At 38.0% G+C, this 21769-nt stretch overlaps 1 protein-coding gene and 1 pseudogene across 3 annotated transcripts in view; both read right to left on the bottom strand.

Moving 5' to 3' along the window:
- The window catches only part of CT83 (cancer/testis antigen 83), a 58711-nt gene that overhangs the window by 13520 nt on the left and 23422 nt on the right, over window positions 1-21769 (bottom strand). The window lies entirely within an intron of this gene.
- On the bottom strand, window positions 11349-12342 carry LOC309855810 (glyceraldehyde-3-phosphate dehydrogenase pseudogene; annotated as a pseudogene). The gene has a single exon. The product of its transcript is annotated as a glyceraldehyde-3-phosphate dehydrogenase pseudogene (transcript).

The following is a 21769-nucleotide window of genomic DNA, read 5'->3' as shown; positions in this document are numbered from 1 at the left end:
TTTTTACATTACAGTGGGAGCACTGACAGTGCTTTCTATAGTGATGGAAGTTAGTAAGTGTATTTTGTTACATGGTCAGTTTATTCATGGAAAGAGTTTGCTCTCTAATAATCTGGATAGAAAGGTAACGTTCTTATAATTGTTGATCATTTCTTTGATTTCCAAATTATCTTTATTTACATGATTTCATTTAATCCCTCCCAATAATCCTGTGTGATAGGTGTGACAAATGTAATTACCATTTTAGGGCAGAGGAAGCAGGTGTGATTTAATTGCTTTGCTTAAGTTCTCAGAATTAGGGGCGCCTGGGTGGCTCGGTTGGTTAAGCATCTGCCTTGGGCTCAGGTTGTGATGCTGGGGTTCTGGGATCGAGCTCCAGCATGGAGCCCCGTGTTGGGCCCCTTCTCAGCACAGGAGTCTGCTTTCCTCTCCTTCTGCCCCTTCCTCTACTCATACTCTCTCTAGCTCACTCTTTCTCGCTCTCAAATGAAAAAATTTCTTAAAAAAAACCAGTTCTCAGAATTAGTTAACTCGGAACCAGGCCTCTCGATTTTGTGTCCTCTCATCATACTTCCTTAATATGTTTATCCCCAAGTAGAGAAGAATCACAAGTTAGATAGCTTATGGTATTAATTTTCTGTTCCCGTGTTGAAAAGATGAATAGGGGTGCCTGGTTGGCTCAGTGGGTTAAAGCCTCTGCCTTCGGCTCAGGTCATGATCCCAGGGTCCTGGGCTCGAACCCCACATCAGGCTCTCTTCTCAGCACGGAGCCTGCTTCCTCCTCTCTCTGCCTGCCTCTCTGCCTACTTGTGATCTCTGTCCGTCAAATAAATGCATGAAATCTTTTTTTAAAAGATGAATAAATGGAGATATCTTGTTGGCAGTTTACCATACACATTGAATCTTTTAGTGTTCACCCTCAGGTCCGTTGACAAGCAACCTATCATCATCTCTCTAGTTGTGAAATTGACAGAGAAGATATCAAATGATATTAAGACATTGTTGTAATTGAAATGTTTGCCCCTTTTGGTTGTGCTATCGAGGTCCTGCCATTGCTTAGGAGCTTCTCTTGGGTTATGCTACCATATTTAACCACCTCTGTAACAATGTCATCCATCTAAAGCTCAAAGTTCTTGGTGTCTGGAAGATGTGAGCCCATTTCTATTTGATTTTGAAGGAAGATTAGAATGAGTGTAGAATGAAATCTGAGTTTCCTCAGAATAATCCTTTGCACGTAAAAGGACACCCTATCTTCAACGTGAATCACCAAGGAAATTCTCCATAACAAATGAGTCAACATAAGCACAGAAGTAAGGAATTGGTATCCAGAAAATATTATAATATTTTTCATTCTATAACAATAAAATTTACCTTAAGTTTATACAATGTATCTTTTTTAACACACTCAATGGAAATTTAATGCAAATCTATTTGAATAATATGGTAAATGCTGTGCAAATAATCACTATAAAGCAACTTGTCATAATCCTTGATGGTGTCATAGTCTCTGAAAGTTTTTACCCAATACTCCATTTTTTTTTTCATTTAGGTTTAGATTCAGGGGTAGCTAAGATGCAAAATAATAACTTAACACAAAAAAATAGTTGATTAAGAGACAGGGAGTCCAACATGAGGAGGGGAGATTCATAAATGTATTGGGAACACAAATGTGATATAGTCTGTTGATTTGTCATCTTCAACATATATGTTCTTCTTTATGGCAGCATACATGTTCTGCCTTATGGTCCAAGATGTTTGCCAACTGTCCTTGCTTACCAGGTTGGTGGAGAAGGTGAAGAAGGACATGTGTCCTCTCTTTTCAAGACATTTCCTGGAAGTCACATATGTTACTACCCCTTTCATTTTACTGGCCAGAATGTAGAAACATGGCCAAATCTAGGTGCAAAGGAGGCTAAGAAATAGAGTGTTTATGCTGGGTACCAATATGCCCAACCAAAATGTATGATTATGTTACTAAAAAGCAGAGAGAGAGAAGTTATCAGAGGATGCCTATCTCTTCAACACCTTCTGGAAGAGGGGCCTTAGATTTTGTTCCCGGGTACCAAGCCATCCTTGCACCCATAAGCCACAGGTGAACTCCAGCAGTTGTAAGGACTTAGCTGATATTTGAAGACTAGGGAAAATGAGGGGGGAGAATAGCCATCGGCCTTGTTCAGAAGACTGCCCATCTACCTCTTCCACTCTGCCCTACCTGAAAATCTCTAAAAATGGTTCTTCCCTCCCTATTATTGTTCTCCTGGAAAGAGGTCAGACTAGACAATAACTGTTCAAGGCCATGTGACTAGAACTACTGCATTAAACATTTTTATTTTGATATTTTCCCCTATTAATTTATATACTTCTGTGCTGACTGCTATAAAAACGGAACATTCATTTTATGAAATTAAGACACATTTTAGAGAAACTACTTTAAACTGATACAAAAATGAATTAAGAAACATATGTTGAATTTTTCCTTTTTCATCATGCATTCTGTAGTCACACATTTCATCAACAGAGGGCATTGTAGGTTTATTTCATTTTTTGGTTGCTCTATACTGTTCAACCATAGTTTCTTTTCATTTGGAATTGTATTATATTATCCAGGGTCAAATAAATAAGTGGTAAGTTGTATTTGTGAAATATACCACAGATCACTGATCTATGTGACACCATAATCCAGAAATCACTGCATAAAAATTACCATAGTATTTTGATGAGGTTATGTTCTTTAAAATTAATCATATTAATTTTAAGTTAATGTTAACATTATCAAATCAAACCACATTTGTTCTCTTTCTTTGAAAAGAAAGGGATTAAAAACCATATATTATGATCAATTGTGATCAATTGATCAAGTATGATCAATCCCAACCTGAGACATTTTTTACCTCTACCCCCATATCACCCCTGGTGTTGTAATATAGGCAAAAGAAAGTGATTATATAATCTGAGCTATCATGCTTAAATTTACTATTTTATTTTCAGTGACATGGTTTTACTTTAAGTGACGTTTAGAACTTATTTTAAGTGACCTTTATATCTGTAGTGTGTCCTGGAAAGTATTAAGGGACTTGGAAAAGAAATTGCTTTTAGCTTTTTTATTAAGAGAGCTCAAATTGGAGCTAACAATTCATTTTGTCTGTCACTGAAACTTTAAAATGCTAGCTTGAAAATTTTCTTGAAATATAATTTACAACCTTGTTAAAACTTGTAATATTGGAAAACTTTAGAAAATGTTGATAATTGTTTTTAGTATCAGTGGGGAATTAAAGTACAATACATGATCTTTCTAGTAGCACCTATACTTTGGTTGTCTGAAATAAACCAGTATTTTGGGGGGGGGTTGTGTGTGCATGTGTGTGTTAAGTGATACACTAAAAGAGCTTTATTGAGCAAAATACTGAATAATTCAGAAAGAAAGAAACCTGAACTATACAACAGATGTCTGGTGATATTATCCATTAGTTTTATTCAACAAATATTTATTGAATACCTACTCCATGTAAGAAATTGTTCTAGATAGTAGAAATATAGTAGAGAGCAAGAGACGAAAATCCTCCTTGCAGATTTTATTCTTTTTTTTTTTTAAAGATTTTATTTATTTATTTGACAGAGAGAAATTACAAGTACACTGAGAGGCAGGCAGAGAGAGAGAGAAGGAAGCAGGCTCCCTGCTGAGCAAAGAGCCCGATGCAGGACTCGATCCCAGGACCCTGAGATCATGACCTGAGCCGAAGGCAGTGGCTTAACCCACTGAGCCACCCAGGCGCCCCTGCAGATTTTATTCTATTGAGAAGCTCTATTCAAATTCCCAGACTGATTATTTATGGTCTTCTTTTTTCAGATTTTCATGGAATATATAATTAGCCAGTAATTTTTTTTTTAATCACACGTGGTGAAAGAAGGAAGGCTCCTGAACATATTTTTTGAGGCTAAACTGACCCTGATACAAAATCTTACCAAAGATACCACATAGAAATTAATGACTGATTCTCTTAAAATTAAAAAAAAACTAACATAAAACATTAAACCAATAAAATATGGCCAGTATTGAAAAGAAAATATTATCACCAATTATAGTTTATTCCCGAATGTCAGCCTGACAACATTAGGAAATCTCTTACTATATCATACCCAGAAGTCAAAAGAAAACTGAGTTACTGGACTATCTCTCAATATATGGCCAAAAGAGGCATTTGCTACATTTCAACACCATGTCTGGATTAATGAAGCTAAACATTAATTTATTAAAAGCCTATGCATGAAAGAATAAGGTTCAATTGAGATGAAAACAATAACCAACATCATCTGAAATAGTGAGATGCTGGAGACATTATAATCAAAATTAAGACAAGCATTCTTCATCCTTACAATTATGACAGAGAAATTCCAGCCAATGCAGCAAGAAAATTCTGCATAGAAAATCTAAGAGGTTCTGCATTAAAAATCTTAGAACTGATGGGAGAGTTTAGTCAAATGCCCGAATACAAAGGAAATGAACAGACTAAATAGCTTTCTTACATATTGATAATAACTAGTTAGAAAATATAAAGGGAAACAAGACCACTTAAAATGGCAACATAATATACAAAATACCCAGAAACAACCAACTAAAAATTGGCTGAAGAAAATGACAAAACTTTACTGGGAGAGATACAAGATTTACATAAACGTAGAAGAATAACATGTTCCTGGATAGGGAGACTAAACAATATAAACACGCCAACTTTTCCAAAATTCAGATGTAAGTTTATTGTAATTCAGAGCAAAATCCCAGTGGGATTTTTGAAACTTGAGAAAATGATTTTAACACTCATCTGGAAGTTTTAAAACATGAGACATCCAAGAAATTTTTGAACAACAAAAGTAAAGAGAGGATGCTTGCTTATATAAAAATGTAGAAAAGAAACAATTTAACCCCAATGTGGTGTTAGAACGGGAGTATATAGACAATGGAAAGAGATTAGAAAACTTGAAACAAAGATGAACATTCTAATAAAAAAATGATAAAGACAAAAAAAAGAAGAGAAACAATTAACCAAAAAAAAAAAAAAAACCAACCTGATTATCAATCAAAGAAATGAAAATTAAAATGAAATATATTTATATATATGTTTGAGTAATATTTTTAAGATACTAATTCTCTGTGATGAGCATGGATACTGATTTTACTTATAGGAATTAAATTAGGCCAAATATTCTCAAAGACAATATAGAAAATAGGTATCAAAAGCCTTCAAGTATTAATATTCAAGGAATTCCACATCAGAAAACAATCCTAAGAAACTTATTCCATGATGGGGCCAGAGACACACATCAGAAACAGTCATTTCTTGTTTATATAAGTAGGGGAAAACTGGAAGGAAGGGAAATAGCTATATATCAAATGCTCAAATGCTTACTATATGATGTTAAATGAAGAAATTAGGAGGTACAACTCCATGATCCCAATTTACTACACACACACACACACACACACAGACACACACACACATGAGAATAAGAACACAAGGCAGATGCACAGAAACTCTTAAGAAATGTGTTACAAGCTTAACCATGGTAACCTCTGGGTAGTGGTATTAGGAGAGGTTTTCTGTTCTTTCTAATAATCTGGATGCTAAGAATCCACCATCCACGTTCACTGATATTAAGATTTTTGCCATATCTGCTTGAGATTTTTTTAAAGAATAAAACTTATAGATACAGCTGAGGCCCACTTTGTAACCTGAGCCTATCCCAATATGCCTTCCTTTCCTGGAATAACCACCATTTAAAAAAAAATTTTTAAATAACCATTTTAAAGTTAGTTTCCTCTATGTCTCATTTTATGTTAATACAGCACAATGTTTCCATAAACCATTTACAGTATATTACTGTTGTGAAAATTAATATAGGAAACCTAATTCAAAATGGAGTTGGGAAACCATGAAGGAAGGTTTCTCACTCATGTACCACTCCTCACAGCTTTCTTTTTATCAGCAGGAAGGATGATTTTTCTCCTTGCTTAACAACCTAGCAAATGAGAAACCACCACTACCCTGAACTTTTCATTTTCTCTAGTGAGATTTTGTTCAAAATAACCCTTCTCAACTTCATCCTTTCTCTATAAAAGCATGCTCTACTCCTTAGTTCTTTGAACTTGACTATGGTTTGCCTTAATTTGCATGTCCAGGACAGCAATTCCTACATTATTTCCAAATAAATTCATTTTTGCTGTCTCAATACCTGGGTATTTAATTTTCAAGTTTATAAGCATTTTACTATTATATATGAATTCTTTCATAACTTGTTTTATCATTCATTTTATTTTGAGATATATCCATATTGGCCTTGTTCATTTATTTTACTGTTGAGTAGAATTCCAGTAAGTAAATAAAGTTCTTTCCAAGATTGTTGTAATAACTACATTCCAATTGCACAGCATCTGAAAGAATCGTTTTTCTATATCCTTGCTTAAATTTACACTATCACATTTAAAGCTTCATCAGTTTGTTGGGTATGAAAGATATTTATTTAAATTTGTATTTCTTTGATCATTATTGAGATTGAGCATCCTTTTGTATGTTTATTAACTATTCATATTTCTCCCCTGCGAATTGCTTGCCCATATTCTTTGACCACCCTTTAACTGCTTAAAAAAAAAACTAATCTATAGGAGTTCTTTATGGATTCTTGATGCCCAGTGCATTCTTGGTTTGTATGTATTGGAAATGTCTTCTCCCAGTCATATCTTCTAGTTTAACCTTGTCTTTTGTCATACAGAATAATTTAAATTATTACAAACCCAAACTTTGATCTGCTACTTTGTAGTTTTAGCTTTGGGTTCCTGTGTTAGAAAGCCATTGACATTTCCAAATCATGAAGATAGTCTCCTGTATTTTGTTTGGAAGGTTTTTCTTTTTTCACATTAGGTCTTTTTTTTTTTTTTTTTTTTTAAAGATTTATTTATTTGACAGAGAGAAATCACAAGTAGACAGAGAGGCAGCCAGAGAGAGAGAGAGAGGGAAGCAAGCTCCCCGCCGAGCAGAGAGCTCGATGCGGGACCCGATCCCAGGACCCTGAGATCATGACCTGAGCCGAAGGCAGCGGCTTAATCCACTGAGCCACCCAGGCGCCCCTCACATTAGGTCTTTAAATCCATCTGGAATTGGTTTTTTTTATTATGTGATGTAGGGATCCCATTTTATTTTTCTTCATATACATATATACTCAATTGATCCAATGCCATGTACTGAAAAACTTTTGCTCTCCTAACTAAATATCATCTCTGTTATATGCTAAATTTTCATATACATATAAATATGTGCATATACATTTGGCTTTGTTCCATTTCACTAGCCTAATTGCTTCATTTTGCCAATATCACATTGTTTTAATTACTATAACTGTATAGTAAATTCCTATATGTAGTATTTTTGTGATTATTCAATTACAACTATATAACCATTTCCTTTATGATTTGTTTGAATTATTCATTTAGAAAAAAGTAAATTCTATTTGTTTTTTTATTTTTACAAATCTGATTTTTAAATATTATTTTGTGATTTCATCATGGTTCATATTTATTTTTATAATCTCCATAATTGTTTTATTTTTTAAAGATTGATGTATTTATTTTAGAGAGAGTGTGTGAGTGAGGGGAGGGGCAGAGTGCGAGGGAGAGAATCCTCAAGCAGACTCCCTGCTGAGCACAGAACATGACACAGGATTTGATCCCAGGACTCCAAGACTGTGATCTGAGGTGAAATCAAGAGTTGGATGCCTTCATCACTAGCCATCAGGGAGATTCAAATTAAAACCACATTAAGATACCACCTTACACCAGTTAGAATGACCAAAATTAGCAAGACAGGAAACAACATGTGTTGGAGAGGATGTGGAGAAAGGGGAACCCTCTTACATTGTTGGTGGGAATGCAAGTTGGTGCAGCCACTTTGGAAACCAGTGTGAAGATTCCTCAAGAAATTAAAAATAGAGCTTCCCTATGACCCTGCAATTGCACTCCTGGGTATTTACCCCAAAGATACAGATGTAGTGAAAAGAAGGGCCATCTGTACCCCAATGTTTATAGCAGCAATGGCCATGGTCGCCAAACTGGAAAGAACCAAGATGCCCTTCAACGGACGAATGGATAAGGAAGATGTGGTCCATATACACTATGGAGTATTATGCCTCTATCAGAAAGGATGAATACCCAACTTTTGTAGCAACATGGACAGGACTGGAAGAGATTATGCTGAGTGAAATAAGTCAAGCAGAGAGAGTCAATTATCTTATAGTTTCACTTATTTGTGGAGCATAACAAATAACATAGAGGACATGGGGAGATGGAGAGGAGAAGGGAGTTGAGGGAAATTGGTTTGAAGGGGCGGGGGGTGGGAGGTTGGGGGAACCAGGTGGTGGGTATTAGAGAGGGCACAGATTGCATGGAGCACTGGGTGTGGTGCAAAAACAATGAATACTGTTACGCTGAAAAGAAATTTAAACAAATAATAAAAAAAAGGAGAAGAGAAAAAAAGAATTGGATGTTTGCCTGACTGAGCCATCCAGGCACCCCTAATCTCTATAATCATTTTAGATATTTATTGTCTCTTTCCTATTGTTCTATGACCACATTGTATTCAGAGAACATGGTCTGAATGAAATTAATCCTTGAGCATAAATATTTTTATGGTGTAGCGACTTTTTAAGGGAAACTTTTTTTTTTTTAAAGATTTTATTTATTCACTTGACAGACAGAGATCACAAGCAGGCAGAGAGGCAGGCAGAGAGAGAAAGAGAGAGAGAGAGGGAAGCAGGCCTCCTGCGGAGCAGGGAGCCCAATGCGGGGCTCGATCCCAGGACCCTGAGATCATGACCTGAGCCGAAGGCAGCGGCCCAAACCATTGAGCCACCCAGGCGCCCCTTAAGGGAAACTTTTAATTTTAGAATAGTTCTTTTCTCGTGTCTCATTTCCCTTCCCCTTTTATAACATAATTGTCCTAAATATTTCTCCTGTTTACATTTAAAATGATACCAGTGTTATACTTTTTTTTAAAAAACCAGCAAATATAATTTAGAAAACTCAGACAGAGAAAAGGCTATTGTATTTACCCAGCTTTTTGCTTGCCATGTTCTTTCTTCTCTCATGATGCTTCAGGGTTCTTCTCTCTTTTATCATTTCCCTTTTGTTTAAAGAGCTTCTTTTTGCCATTCTTTCAGAGCATGTTTCTTGGCAAGGAATTCTCTTAGTTTGTCTTTCATCTGAGAATGTCTGATTTCTTCTTTATTCTTGAAGGGTACTTTTGCTGGGTATATATTTAAGGGGGTGCCATTTTTTTCCTTCAGATAATTCTAACATCTCTTTCATCTCGATGTTAGTGTTTACTGATTGTCTTTTCTCATTCTGTTTGAGATCATTCTAGTGCATAGTGTGATGATTGATTTTCTATTGAAAGCTGGGCATTTTCATATTATCTTATGAGGCCCTGGATCTTACTGAAATCTTCATTTTTAATTTTCTTATTGAATCTTCATTTTTTTTTTTCCTGAAGACTCCCAGCAGCCAAGGGCCTTTTGCTGACTTTCTCTTTTTTCTGACACTACTTTGACAGAGGAGTAAGTGCTGCCTTATTACCATAAGGGAGTATAAGTAAAGGTTCCCAGCTTGGTTTCCACCAACACCGGCATTGGAGTGGGGTGCACTCATTTCTGTTGGATAGGATTGGACTTCCAGCCCTGTGGTTCCCACTGACACCACAGGGTGGGTTCACTTCCTTTCTTCTACAAAATGGTAAATGTCCTGACTCTCCACTAGACCTCCTCTTAGACAACTCCAGCAGGGAGGGAGCACAATGCCTCATGGACAGTGGGTGGAGTGTAAGCTCAGGCTCCCCACATCATACCCTCTGACACCATGGGGGGTGGGATTGATTAACAGGCTGTGGGGATAAAAGTCCCTGCTTTTAATATAGCTTTCTCCGAACCATCTAATCAGTGGTGTTGGAGAACCTTGTTAGAGCTTCGTGAGAGTGGGTGTCTAGTTTCCCCCTTCCACCTTTGCTTTCATGGGTGGGAGTCAGGTTACAATTTCTTCTGTGGTGTTTGAATGCAGTAGACTGGTTGTTGTCTAAAAGGTTTTTGTCTTATTAAGCTCCCCCCTTCCTGGTTCTTTGGCTAGAGACAATAAGTCTAGCTAAAGCTTTTTTTGTCTGCTCCTGTTGATATTCATGGGATAGAGATGTATCTATTTCTATGTCTTTTTATCAAGTATCTATCCTTCTATCTGAGAACTCAGCAGTGTGCCATTCTTTGGTTGCAAAAGTCCACAACTGACTTGCTTTCTTTTCCACCTTTCAGAGTCTTTATATGTTTGTTTTATATATAATGTCCAGCATTTTTAGTTGTACTTAGCAGGAGGGATAGGGAAAATCCACCTCTGTCTTCCCAGAAGTGGAAGTCCCAGCTTGTTTTTAAACTTGGCCCAAAGTAGTCCTCGTAGTATACGTTTTACAAGTGATGCCTCATAAGCTTTCCTCACATATGTGCCCACTTCTTGTTCACCACTGACCTTTTGCATTTCCATTACTTCTTTCAAGAGTCAGCCTCTTTTTCATTTTAGAATAATCTTTGGACACGCTTTCAGTAAGCATTTGTGAGTGGTAAATTCATTCAGTGGCTGTCTTTTTTCATATTCACTCTTGAAGATTTAGCAGCCTTAGGTGGGCAGTTATTTTCCCTCAGCTGTCAAATCATAGATGTCCACTGCCTCCTGGTGTGTGTTGTTGATAACAAAATCTATGGTCCACATGATTGCCATTTTATTGGGGGAAAATATCCTTCTTTGGATTATTTGTAATCTTTTCCTTTGCATTTGCTATTCTACAGTTTCCTTACCTTTTTTCTACAGGTCACTTTAGTTTGATTCATCTCCATTGGATCCATTTCGACCTGAGTATTCATATCTTTCTTAAATTCTCCCCTCTTTTCACTGCTGTTTTTTCCCCACTTCTTATCTTCTACTTGTGGAATCCTTGTTAGATATGTCGTTCAGAGAGCCCTTACATCACCATAATAACTAGCTAATCTATATCCCCCTGGTTTTGAGTCCTTTGTGTGTGTGTGTGTGTGTGTGTGTGTGTGTGTGTGTGTGTTTGGCTGGACACAGTATGTTTGTTGATGGTACATGACAAGGTAGAGGCTCCCCAAGTCCCTCCCCTTCTTCAGGGAGTCAGGGATGCAAACTGTATAAAGGTTGGGAGAGTCTCAGTGTGTGTTGGGTGATGAGTTGAAGCAAGGACTCCCCAGCAGCCAAGGGCCTCTCTCTTCCTCTTGCTCTTGCTACAGCTGGTTGGTCCATGTGGTACTTACTCCTTGGAGGCCATGTAGACCATAAGGTCGACCATCTGGTTGCTGTAGCCAAATTCATTGTCATACCAGGAAATGAGCTCGAGAAAGTGGTCATGGAAGGCAATGCCAGCCCCAACATCAAAGGTGGAAGAATGGGAATGGGTGTCACTGTTAAAGTTGCAGGAGACAACCTGGTCTTCAGTATGGCCCAGGATGCCCATGAGGGGGCCCTCTGATGCCTGCTTCTTCACCACCTTCTTGATGTAATCCTATTTGGCAGCTTTCTCCAGGCAACAGGTCAGATCCATGAATGACACATTAGGGGTGGGAACATGCAAGGACATGCCAGTGAGCTTTGCATTCAGCTCAGCGATGACCTTTCCTGCAGCCTTTGTGGCACCTGTGGAAGCAGGGATGATGTCATGGGCAGCCACTCAGATATCATGCTACAGCTTCCGAGTGGAGCCATTCATGGTCTTCTGTATGACAGTGAAGACGTGGACCGTGGACCATGATGCTAAAGTTGTTATGGATGACCTTGGTCAGAGGGGACAAGCAGTTAGTGCAGGAGGCATTGCTGACAATCTTCCAGAGAGTTGTCATACTTCTCATGGTTCCCATCCCTCATAAACATGGGGGCATAGGCAAAAGGGGCAGAGATGATGACCATCTTGGCCCCACAATTCAAAGGAGCCCCAGTCTTCTCCATGGTGGTAAAGACCCTACTGGACTCTACAACATACTCAGTACCAACATCACTCCATTTGATGTTGGTGAGATCTCGCTCCTGGAAGATGGACATGGGCTTTCCATTGATGACAAGTTTCCCATTCTCAGCTTTGAGTATGCCATTGAATTTTCTATGGGTGGAATCATACTAGAATATGTAGACCACGTAGTTGAGGTCAACGAAGGGGCCATTGATGGTGACAATATACATTTTGCCAGAGTTAAAAGCCCAATACAATCAAATCTGTTTACTCTGACTTTCACCATGGTGTCTCGGGTCCATGGCTGACAATGCATCAGAAAATGGGGCTGTCTGTTGAACAGGGAGGAGCTGATAACTTGAGTTCTTTTTAGACTTCTGTCTGCTGGGAATTTTTCTTTCAAGGTTCGTGATTATTAAAATAGCTATGGGGTGCCTGGGTAGACCAGTTAGTTGTGTCTGCCTTTGGCTTGGGTCATGATCTCATGGTCCTGGTTTTGAGCCCTCTGTTGGGCTCCCTACTCAGTGGGGAGCTGGCTTCTCCCTCTCCCTTTGACCCTCCCTCTGCTTGTTCTCTCTCTCTCTGTCTCTCAAATAGATAAATAAAAATCTTTTAAAGAATAGCTATATTTTATTCAGTATTTATATGTCCTTCGAGCCCAGTTTGGTGTTAGGTCAGTTTGCCACATTGGATTCCTTTTTAGAGTTTAATAGGCTGCTGTTCTAATATATTTCAAATAACACTGATTCCATTCAACAGTATGAGAGTATGTTTGGTAGGCTTTTCTACCTGCCTTCATGATCATTTATGAGGAGATGTATTCATTTTACCATTCTCGCATGGAAAAAGAGCACTTTCTGACTCAATCTCAAACATAAGAACATACAATTGGGGGTGCCTGGGTGGCTCAGTGGGTTAAAGACTCTGTCTTCGGCTTGGGTCATGATCCCAGGGTCCTAGGGTTGAGCCCCACATCAGGATTTCTGCTCAGCGGGGAACCTGCTTCCTCCTCTCTCTCTCTGCTTGCCTCTCTGCTTACTTGTGGTCTCTATCTGTCAAATAAATAAATAAAATCTTAAAAAATTTTTTTTAAAAAGAACATACAATTGTATGCTTAACTACAAAGACTGCAACTAAACTTTATGGCCTTTAAGGATCTTATTTTCAGACTAGTATAGGACACATTTGACGACACTCCTCACATCATGTTGGTATAATGAACAAACGTCACATAGCATGTGTATCTTTGATTGAAATAACCTATGATTTGCTTTGTATCATTTCTTGAGTTTAGGTTGTTGACTATCCCTGTGTGGACCTCACGTAGTTAAAATGATTGTTCATTTCCACTCAGTGGCCGGGTGATCTAAAATTACTGGTAGGGCATTACCAAGGACACTTGCAAGTTAGAGAAATTGAAGGAGTGAGCAAATGCAATGAGAAACTGGCCACGATGGCCAGGGTAATTCATGACCAGAAGAGAAAAGAGATGCATTATGGATGATGAGCTCATCAAAAAAGATAGTGAAGTATATCTGAGGGGCCAGGATGTGGGTGAGCCCACCATTTCAATGGTTTAGAAAGCATAGTCTCAGCAAAATAACAGATCCTGCTTGAGACATGTGAAGTTCTACACATTGGACATAGTTCAGTATTTTTGCATGAGAACCTGGCCTGGAGAGGAGATAATAAGTTGAACCCAATGAGGATTCGGTGGAACCCTTGACCCAAGTCATATAATAAGTTTGAAAGGAATGTTGTCCTCTCGTCTCCCTGTTAATGGAGCCCTGTAACTATTGAAGAACAGACTGGATGTGAAAAATGGTTTAAAATATGGGTACATTTGACTTCGGAGAAAAACTATGTCGACAAAATTGCAGTCATTTCAATTGAAAGAATATTGCTGCCTATGATTATTACTGCATTCTATACATGCTTTAAGATACTAGCTCTTATGTTTTGCTTTATTTATTCAGCTATAAGAAATGGCCGTGGCTGACTGAATACAGAGAAATAAATAAAATGAACTTGACTTTTTTTTTCTTCCCATTACATCTTATTTATTTCTTGGTCTCTTTCATTCCTAAAGCCGATAATGGGAACCATTATTCTGGACTCTATTTTGAGATCAGCCTGTTGTACCTTGGACTTAGAATCCTACTGCCATTATTGTTCCTTGAATTTTATTCCAAATTATATTGTAAGAATTCAGTAGAGAGTATATTAAAATTACACTCAGAGAAGAGTCAAGCTTTAAATAAATAAATAATGAAAGTCTACAAACTGATAAGAAAATGTGGTGAAATAAAAGGTTGAACAAAAATTCATACAACTCTAAAAAATAGTAACAAAACTACCTTTTAGCAAGTTATTTACTTAAATTCAGCTATGACTTTTGAATGTTCATTCCTACCTTTTTTGAATCAACTTCACCGCATATAAAGTTCAGAGATTTATTTGAATATTAAGTTTTACTTTTGGCTTTTAGTAATATTATGCACGTGTGCATGTGTGTGTATTATTAGAAAATGAATTAACAAGTGTTGTTTTCTCTCCCCTCAGAATCCAGTTGCATCTACCTGATACTTAAATTTTTAGAATCTTAAAATCCTTTGAAGGATTTATCAGCCTATGACTCTGATAAATTTCTTTAGTTATTAGGTAGGTGCAATTACATTTTAGAAAGATCATGGATTTTTCTAGTCAGAAAAATCAGTATTCAAAACCTGTTTCAATTACCATCTTGGTGACCTCAGACCAGTTAGTTAATATTGCTAGAATTCAGTTTCCTCATCCATAAAGTGGGTGATTAATATCTGCTGCCCGAGTCCCCCCTGCTGTTTTTGTAAGCAAAGCATCCATCTACTCTGTTGCATGATTTGAGACATTCAGTGACAATTGTCCCCTTAATATTTCTCCTGTGGATATTACTGTAGTATTCTGAAATTTCATATCATATTTGCATATGAGTTATTGAAGGTTTATTTAACAATGTACACTTTTCTGAACAGAGTAAAGCTTTTGAAGCCATTATTAGATGATCAAAATGAAGTTGATTAAAATATTTTTCTGCCACCTAAAACCCTGCTATTCCAAGTGCTGTCCCCAAACTAGCAGATGTGAGGATCTGCTAACCAAGAAGTTGGTTAGAAATGTAGAATCGAGAGCTCCAACCCAGTCCCACGTGCACAGTAAAGGCTGAGAAGCACTTATCTGTGTGACTTCTTAAGAAATGGGATAATTTTTGATGTGGGAAAGTGGTTTAAGTCTGGGCTGGAAAGGAAAAGATTATCACAGTGAAGGACCTTATATAACAGCTGACAGCAGTAAGAGAAAGACACCAAGGAGGGGAGACAGAAGGAGGGTTCCACAGATCTTTTTTTTTCTTTTTTAAAGATTTTATTTATTTATTTGAGAGAGAATGAGAGTAAGAGAGAGAGAGAGCATAAGTGGGGAGAGAGTCAGAGGGAGAAGCAGATTCCCTACTGACTAGGCAGCCCGAGGCGAGACTCGATCCCAGGACTTCAAGATCATGAACTGAACTGAAGGCAGTTGCTTAACCAAGGCACCCCAGAAGGAGGGTTCCAGAGGAAACATGCAACCTATTTTGCAATTCCTAAAGGGATGTATCCTTCATAACAAAGACTATTGGTAATCCGTAGAAAAAACAAAAAGCAGAGAACTTCAATACAGAGAGCTTCAATGTTATAAGGACTAGTTTTCATTTTTATTTAAATCTTTCTCAGTTCAAAAAAAGAACTTCAGCTAGGCTAGTTAAACTTCTTACAGACTCTAGAATGATGAGCAGATTTGCATGTTAGTTCATGTCCATCCTACAAAACATGAAATGCCTGATCACTTCTAGGACATGATAAATCTATAGTAATATAGATATAGTCCATGATCTCTGTATAAATTTGGGAGACATTTTACCTTTATTCTTGGAAACTCACTGGCTTTGGGTCCTATTTGTCAAAAGGTACTGGACATCATCCAACCAATGAGACCTATGTCTTTGTATAAATCAAACTATTTTTGAAGTTTTAAGCATCATGCCATGAATTGTAAAGCGGAACCATTTTTTTTTCTTTTTTGAATTTTAGTCCACTATGTAAATGAATTCACTGGATGAAAACGAGTTAAAGATACACAAATATTAGAAGTGACCTATGGAAAGTCTACTTGAAGAAATGCCGCAAAGTTCCTGCTCCAAGGCTGTTTTCTCAGTGATTCACAGCAGGGCATCAACAGCATTGCCTCTGGAGAAAGCATTTCATCTCCTTTGTTATTGGAAAATGGGTGGGTTAAAAGTCAGACTGCAAAGTAAAAGTGAGTGAATGACAGAAATTGTATAGATTTTCTATTCATGAAAAGAGTGTATATTGAAGCCTTATAGATTTGCATATCTGTATATCTAATATATGTAGCTAAGCTCATATTTATGGAAAGCAGAGATGTCCAATGGAGACTTCAAGAACATTGATAGTTAAGGGGGAGTTGTTCCGATAGCAGTACAGTTGCAGGCAATTTTACTCCTGTTTCATTTTCTCAACAAAGATATCTTATACCACCTACTTTGCCCAAAGAACTAAACTAACCATTACAGTGGATATAAATTATCTAAGAAAAAGTCTTTATGTGATTATGGTCTACAAAGGGAGACAAGACATTCTAATAGAACACATAAGTGCTATAAACAAAACGTTCCTGAAGTTCTCAAGAAGAGTGGGAAATCAATACCAACTTGGGAGAAGTCCCAAAGCCCAGCAGAGGAAGTGGCTCTGGAATGAAACCTTCGAAAACAAGGATTATAGGGGCACCTGGGTGGTTCAGTTGATTAAGCATCTGCCTTCAGCTCAGGTCATGATCCCAGGGACCTGGGATTGAGTCCCACATTGGGCTCCCTGCTCAGCATGGAGTATGGTCTCTCTCCCCATCTGTTCATCCTGCCTGTGCTTGTGCTCTTCCTCTCTCAATCTCTCTTTCAAATAAATAAATAAATAAATAAATAAATAAATTTTAAAAACTGTCATTGGCAGACAAGTGAGGAGGAGAGGCCACTCTAAGCAGAGGGAAGAGTAGAGTCTAGAAGAAATAGAAAATGCAGAGGGTATGTAAGAAATTGCTGTAGTCTTGTGTATGTGTAGGGAAGCAGAGGGAAACAGGGGTGAAAATCTGGGTTGAGACAGTGGCTTTAACCACTCCACACATCAAAATCACTGAGCTAGGGACAGACTGCTAGGGTGGGCGCTGAAGCGATTTAATAAAGATTGCTCAGACCTCAGTGATTAGAAAGGACTGGAAGAGTGAAAAGGGCAGAAGCAGGCCCACTAAAACGACCACTATGCTCATAGTCCAACAGAGGGGCAATAGCTAATAATTATGGGGAACAATATTAGAAATGGAAACACAAGCTAAAAGCTGTGAGATATTGTCCAGAAGGATAGGCTATAGTGATTGATTGAAGGTGGCCTAAGTCTAGGAAGAAGACAAGATCAATGATGATTGTGAAATTCAAGTATGGGTGACTGAATGAACAGCGGTAGCATTATCCAACTTAGAATATAAAAGTTAAGAGAAGGCTTCTGTGTGACATTATGAAAAGATAACCTAATAATAACCCTTTCCTGACACCCATGGCTTTGTTGACCTTCTTATTATACTGTTTCATAACTCCATGGACCCTTACTTGTGGCATATCTTAGAGTGTGATTTTATATTAATTTGTATGGTGTGTTAACATTAATGTGCTCTATGAGACCACAAAATCCACAAGGGCAGAGAAACACAATGTTTGACAAATCATACACTTTTTGTTGGTTCAATTTTTGCACATGAGTGGTTAAGTAGACAAAAGAAGGAATTTTTAAGTAACTTAGAATCAACCAGGATATATTACTGGGACAAAAATATTTGCATAAAAGACATTTGTTGTTAACTTGCATATATTTTTATTCCAAGAACTTCAAAATATCTAATGATGAAATTCTGCATTTTCTGTTAGCCTAGCGGGACAAAAAAGTTGAGTAAACTAGTTTGATGAAAGACTCCCCAAGATGAGGCTATTTAGGCTGGCTTGAACAAGAAAAATTCAAAAAATTTTAGAAGCTCTATCTTTCTGGGGCACCTGCTTGGCTCAGGTGATTAAATGTCTGACTCCTAGTTGACTCAGGTCATGATCTTAGGGGTCATGGAGTTGAGCTCTGCGCTAGTGGGGAGTCTGCTTGAGAGTCTCCTCCTCTGCCCCTCTCCAACTCACACATGCTCACATGCTCTCTCCCCTCTCAAATAAATACGTAAATCTTTTTAAAAATCTATAAAAAATAAAAAGAAGCTCCATCTTTCTGAGTGTTTACTCCGTAAGACAAACACGTGCTCAGTAGATTTGCTTTTATAATTCAAGATCATAACATTTGATTCTGTGCGTTTTGGAAATTGCCAGTTGGATTTCTGTAAAATAGAACATAATTACCTAATGGACCTGTTCTTCATTGAATGATAAGGATAGGGGTCTGCATGCAACTGAGTCCTGCATGGCTTAAAATGAAAATAACCCAGAGGAATTTTAGAAAGGTGTAGCTTTTTGGTGTTGTTCAAGATCTAGCCATCTTCTGTCTTACTGTTAAGCCATTGTTCTTCTCCCTCATTTTACTCAGAGGAAATGGAAGCTAAGAAGGTCCAAGAACTTGGTGATGACTCTACATTTAATTAGTGACAGAGCTAGATGACACAGGAGATGGAGCTCATATTTATCGACTGTGTCTTGTACGTAACACCATTTTAAACTTATTCATCTTTATAGGTTACAACTCCCCTCTGAGACAGGTGTTCTCTCATTTTTATAGATAAAAATTGAGGCTCATGATAATTCACTTTTACCATGGCATATACTAAGTCGTAGGGTGGATTCCTTTGATTCCAAACCCTATGCTTCTTTAACAATAACACGCGATGCCACAATCTTCCTGGTTTCCACTAGTGTGTTCCACACTGATCACTTTCTGGAAAAGACAGAGCCATTTCAGTAGAAACACTGGCATCCAAAGGGTGGGTATGTTCTTACACTATAAATGGATTGAGAATTTATATGATTATTGGCAAGGTTGAGGAGACAATGTAGATGTGACCTGGACAACACAGCACTGAGTCAGAAAGGCAGACCTGAAAGAAACAGAAAAAAGTGTCTCTGTATAGACAGACAGAGCAAAAATCATCCTACAGTTAGGGAAAGGAGGGCTAGAGATTTGCAGATGAGTAGGAAAAGGGCAGTTGGGGGTTACCAAGGGGGACTTGATCTTCTTTGTAATTTTGGTCCTGTTCTTTTTTCTCTAGATTTTTTTCCTTTTTTTTTATTGTCTCAAAATACACAGAGCATGAAATTCACCATTTCAAAGTGTGCAATTCAACGGTATTTAGTACATTCATAGTGTTGTACAAGTATCATCACTGTCTAGTTCTAGAACTTCATCATCTTCAAAGGAAAAATCATACCCATTAAGCACAGATTTCCTTCTTTTGAAAGTCAAGTGAGAGAGCATCTGTTCAGTCTGGGATCGAAACATTGAGCTGTGAAACAGAAAGCTTCCCACTGAGACATAATCAAGACCATCTCCTAGTTTCCCAGTCATTCAATTTCTTCCTGCTGCTGAAATGTTCAGGGTGGCGCTATCTCTTTAAATCCAGCCCCTGATCGAAGTCCGTAGACACAGACTGACAGAGAGCTGGAAGTTCATAAACCAAGTTGGTTCGACATCCATTCTTGTCCTAAACTAAGAGAATTACCATTGAAAACATGATATAAGACTTCACTGGCAGAATGTACTTTGGGCCATTAAGACTTTACTACCCATACACATAAAAACCAACATAACTTGGTGTGTGCAAGCAGGGTGGGGAAGACTCTCTTGTAGTTATTACTGAAAAGGAGGAAAAGAAGGTTTGTGGTAAACTGTTAACACATGGTTTAGCATTTCTAGACCGAAAGAAATAAAGAAAGTGCCTAAAATAGTGAAGAGATATTGCCTGGGAGCATACAAGAGAGACAAAAAGGAGCAATGGGAATGAGGACAGAACTGAAGGAGGAAAAGCAAGGCATTATAGATTAAGTCTTATAAAAAGCTTAAGGTAATGAAAGTTACAATGTAATCTACGAGATGGTTTCTTCAATGGAGCAGAGCATACCTGCCTCCAATAGAAAGAGCAAAAGAAACTGATTATTGATTTTCTTCCCCAACAGGCCATGCTCCATTCACAGTAACTGTGCAGGGTACTGTCTGCAGAAACCCGCCAGATGGGCTGGGTGGAGAGGGAGAACACACGAGATGATACAAGGGAATACAAATCAGTCACTTTTATGGCAGCATCGCTGGGCGTTTGATGGGAATGGCAGACGGCAAGAGTTCTTTAGTATGCATTTGATATCTTTCTTTGGGGAACCAATTTATTTTGGTATTTTACCTCAAACATCAAAATGATACACAGTACCGGAGGCTCTCAGCGGGCTTTCTTAGCTTGTCCCCAGAATGGGGACAAATTCAATCTCCCAGCCTCTCAGGTCGCAATTCATTAGAAGGGAGAACAAGGTGACTAACAGTGAGACACGTGGACCAAACATTTACAAAGAATATTCAACCACTCCACATACACTCCTTGGAAAATCTCAGTAGGCAGAATACAGAACAATTTTGACCTTAATAGATTCGATACAGTTTTTTTTTTTATGGATACAATAATCGTAAATATTCACCTTTAGAATATGAACAAGATCTTCATTTATATCTTCCCAGAAAGGATCAGGACACAGGAATTGAGGGAGACTTCAATCTAAGGAAATGGGTGGGCTCCCACGTTCAGATTTTAAAGACAATTTACTGAATGAGTAGCCAGGTCGACCTCCAAGCCCAGAACATAATGGTCAACTCAGTTGTAGGTCCTGGTTTTGGATCATGAAATAAAGGGTCAGGATTCTCTTATTTTTTCACCCTTTTCCAAGGCGAAGGGTCAGTTCAAGGTACATTGCTAAGACAAGCAAGAGGGGTTGTCTTTGATTTGGGACACATACCAGTGTCCTCAGAGCTACCTAAAACTTGGTGCCCTCAGTCTGCCTTAAATACAACCCCTGCTCCCTACTGTGGGATTCCAAGCAGGCCGGACCTGCTTCTTAAAGTGCTGCTGGATCCAAAATTATCTATTTTATTTGCTATTAATAAAACCGTTCTGCCTTTCTTTCAGATAATTTCTCTTCCACCCCAGCGTCAAGAAGGAAACAACCTAAAAAAAAAAAAAAAAAAAAAAAAGAAGAAGAAGAAGAAGAAGAAAAAGAAGGAAACAACCTGCTTCAAATCCCTCTTCATGCATGGATGGCTCATCATCCCCCTTTGTCGACTCCGCTGTTTGAATTATTTAAAGAGAAGTCTGGTTGATCCAAAGATACTGCTAATTGACAGACTTCGTTTGTGTTAATAACATGAGGTGAGAATATTAAACCAGTGTAGGCAAATTTTTTTCTGAGCTGGAGGCCATGGAACAGGTTAGGGCTTCCCAAATGGTTCACTCTTTCAAAGAGATGTTTTCCCTAAAATGTGAAGTGTTTCAGATTGTTTCTTTCTTTTTTGTTACTTTGGTATCAAAAGCCCCCCCAACTTCGTATGGTGACCTAGTGACACCTGAGGCAGGATTGGTGATAAATGTCGCATCAGGGATCCTCCCGGAGATGAAGCAGGAACAGA

Source organism: Mustela nivalis, assembly GCF_964662115.1.
Source record: "Mustela nivalis genome assembly, chromosome: X".
Lineage (NCBI taxonomy): Eukaryota > Metazoa > Chordata > Mammalia > Carnivora > Mustelidae > Mustela > Mustela nivalis.
This window is presented reverse-complemented; position numbering and strand designations above follow the sequence as displayed.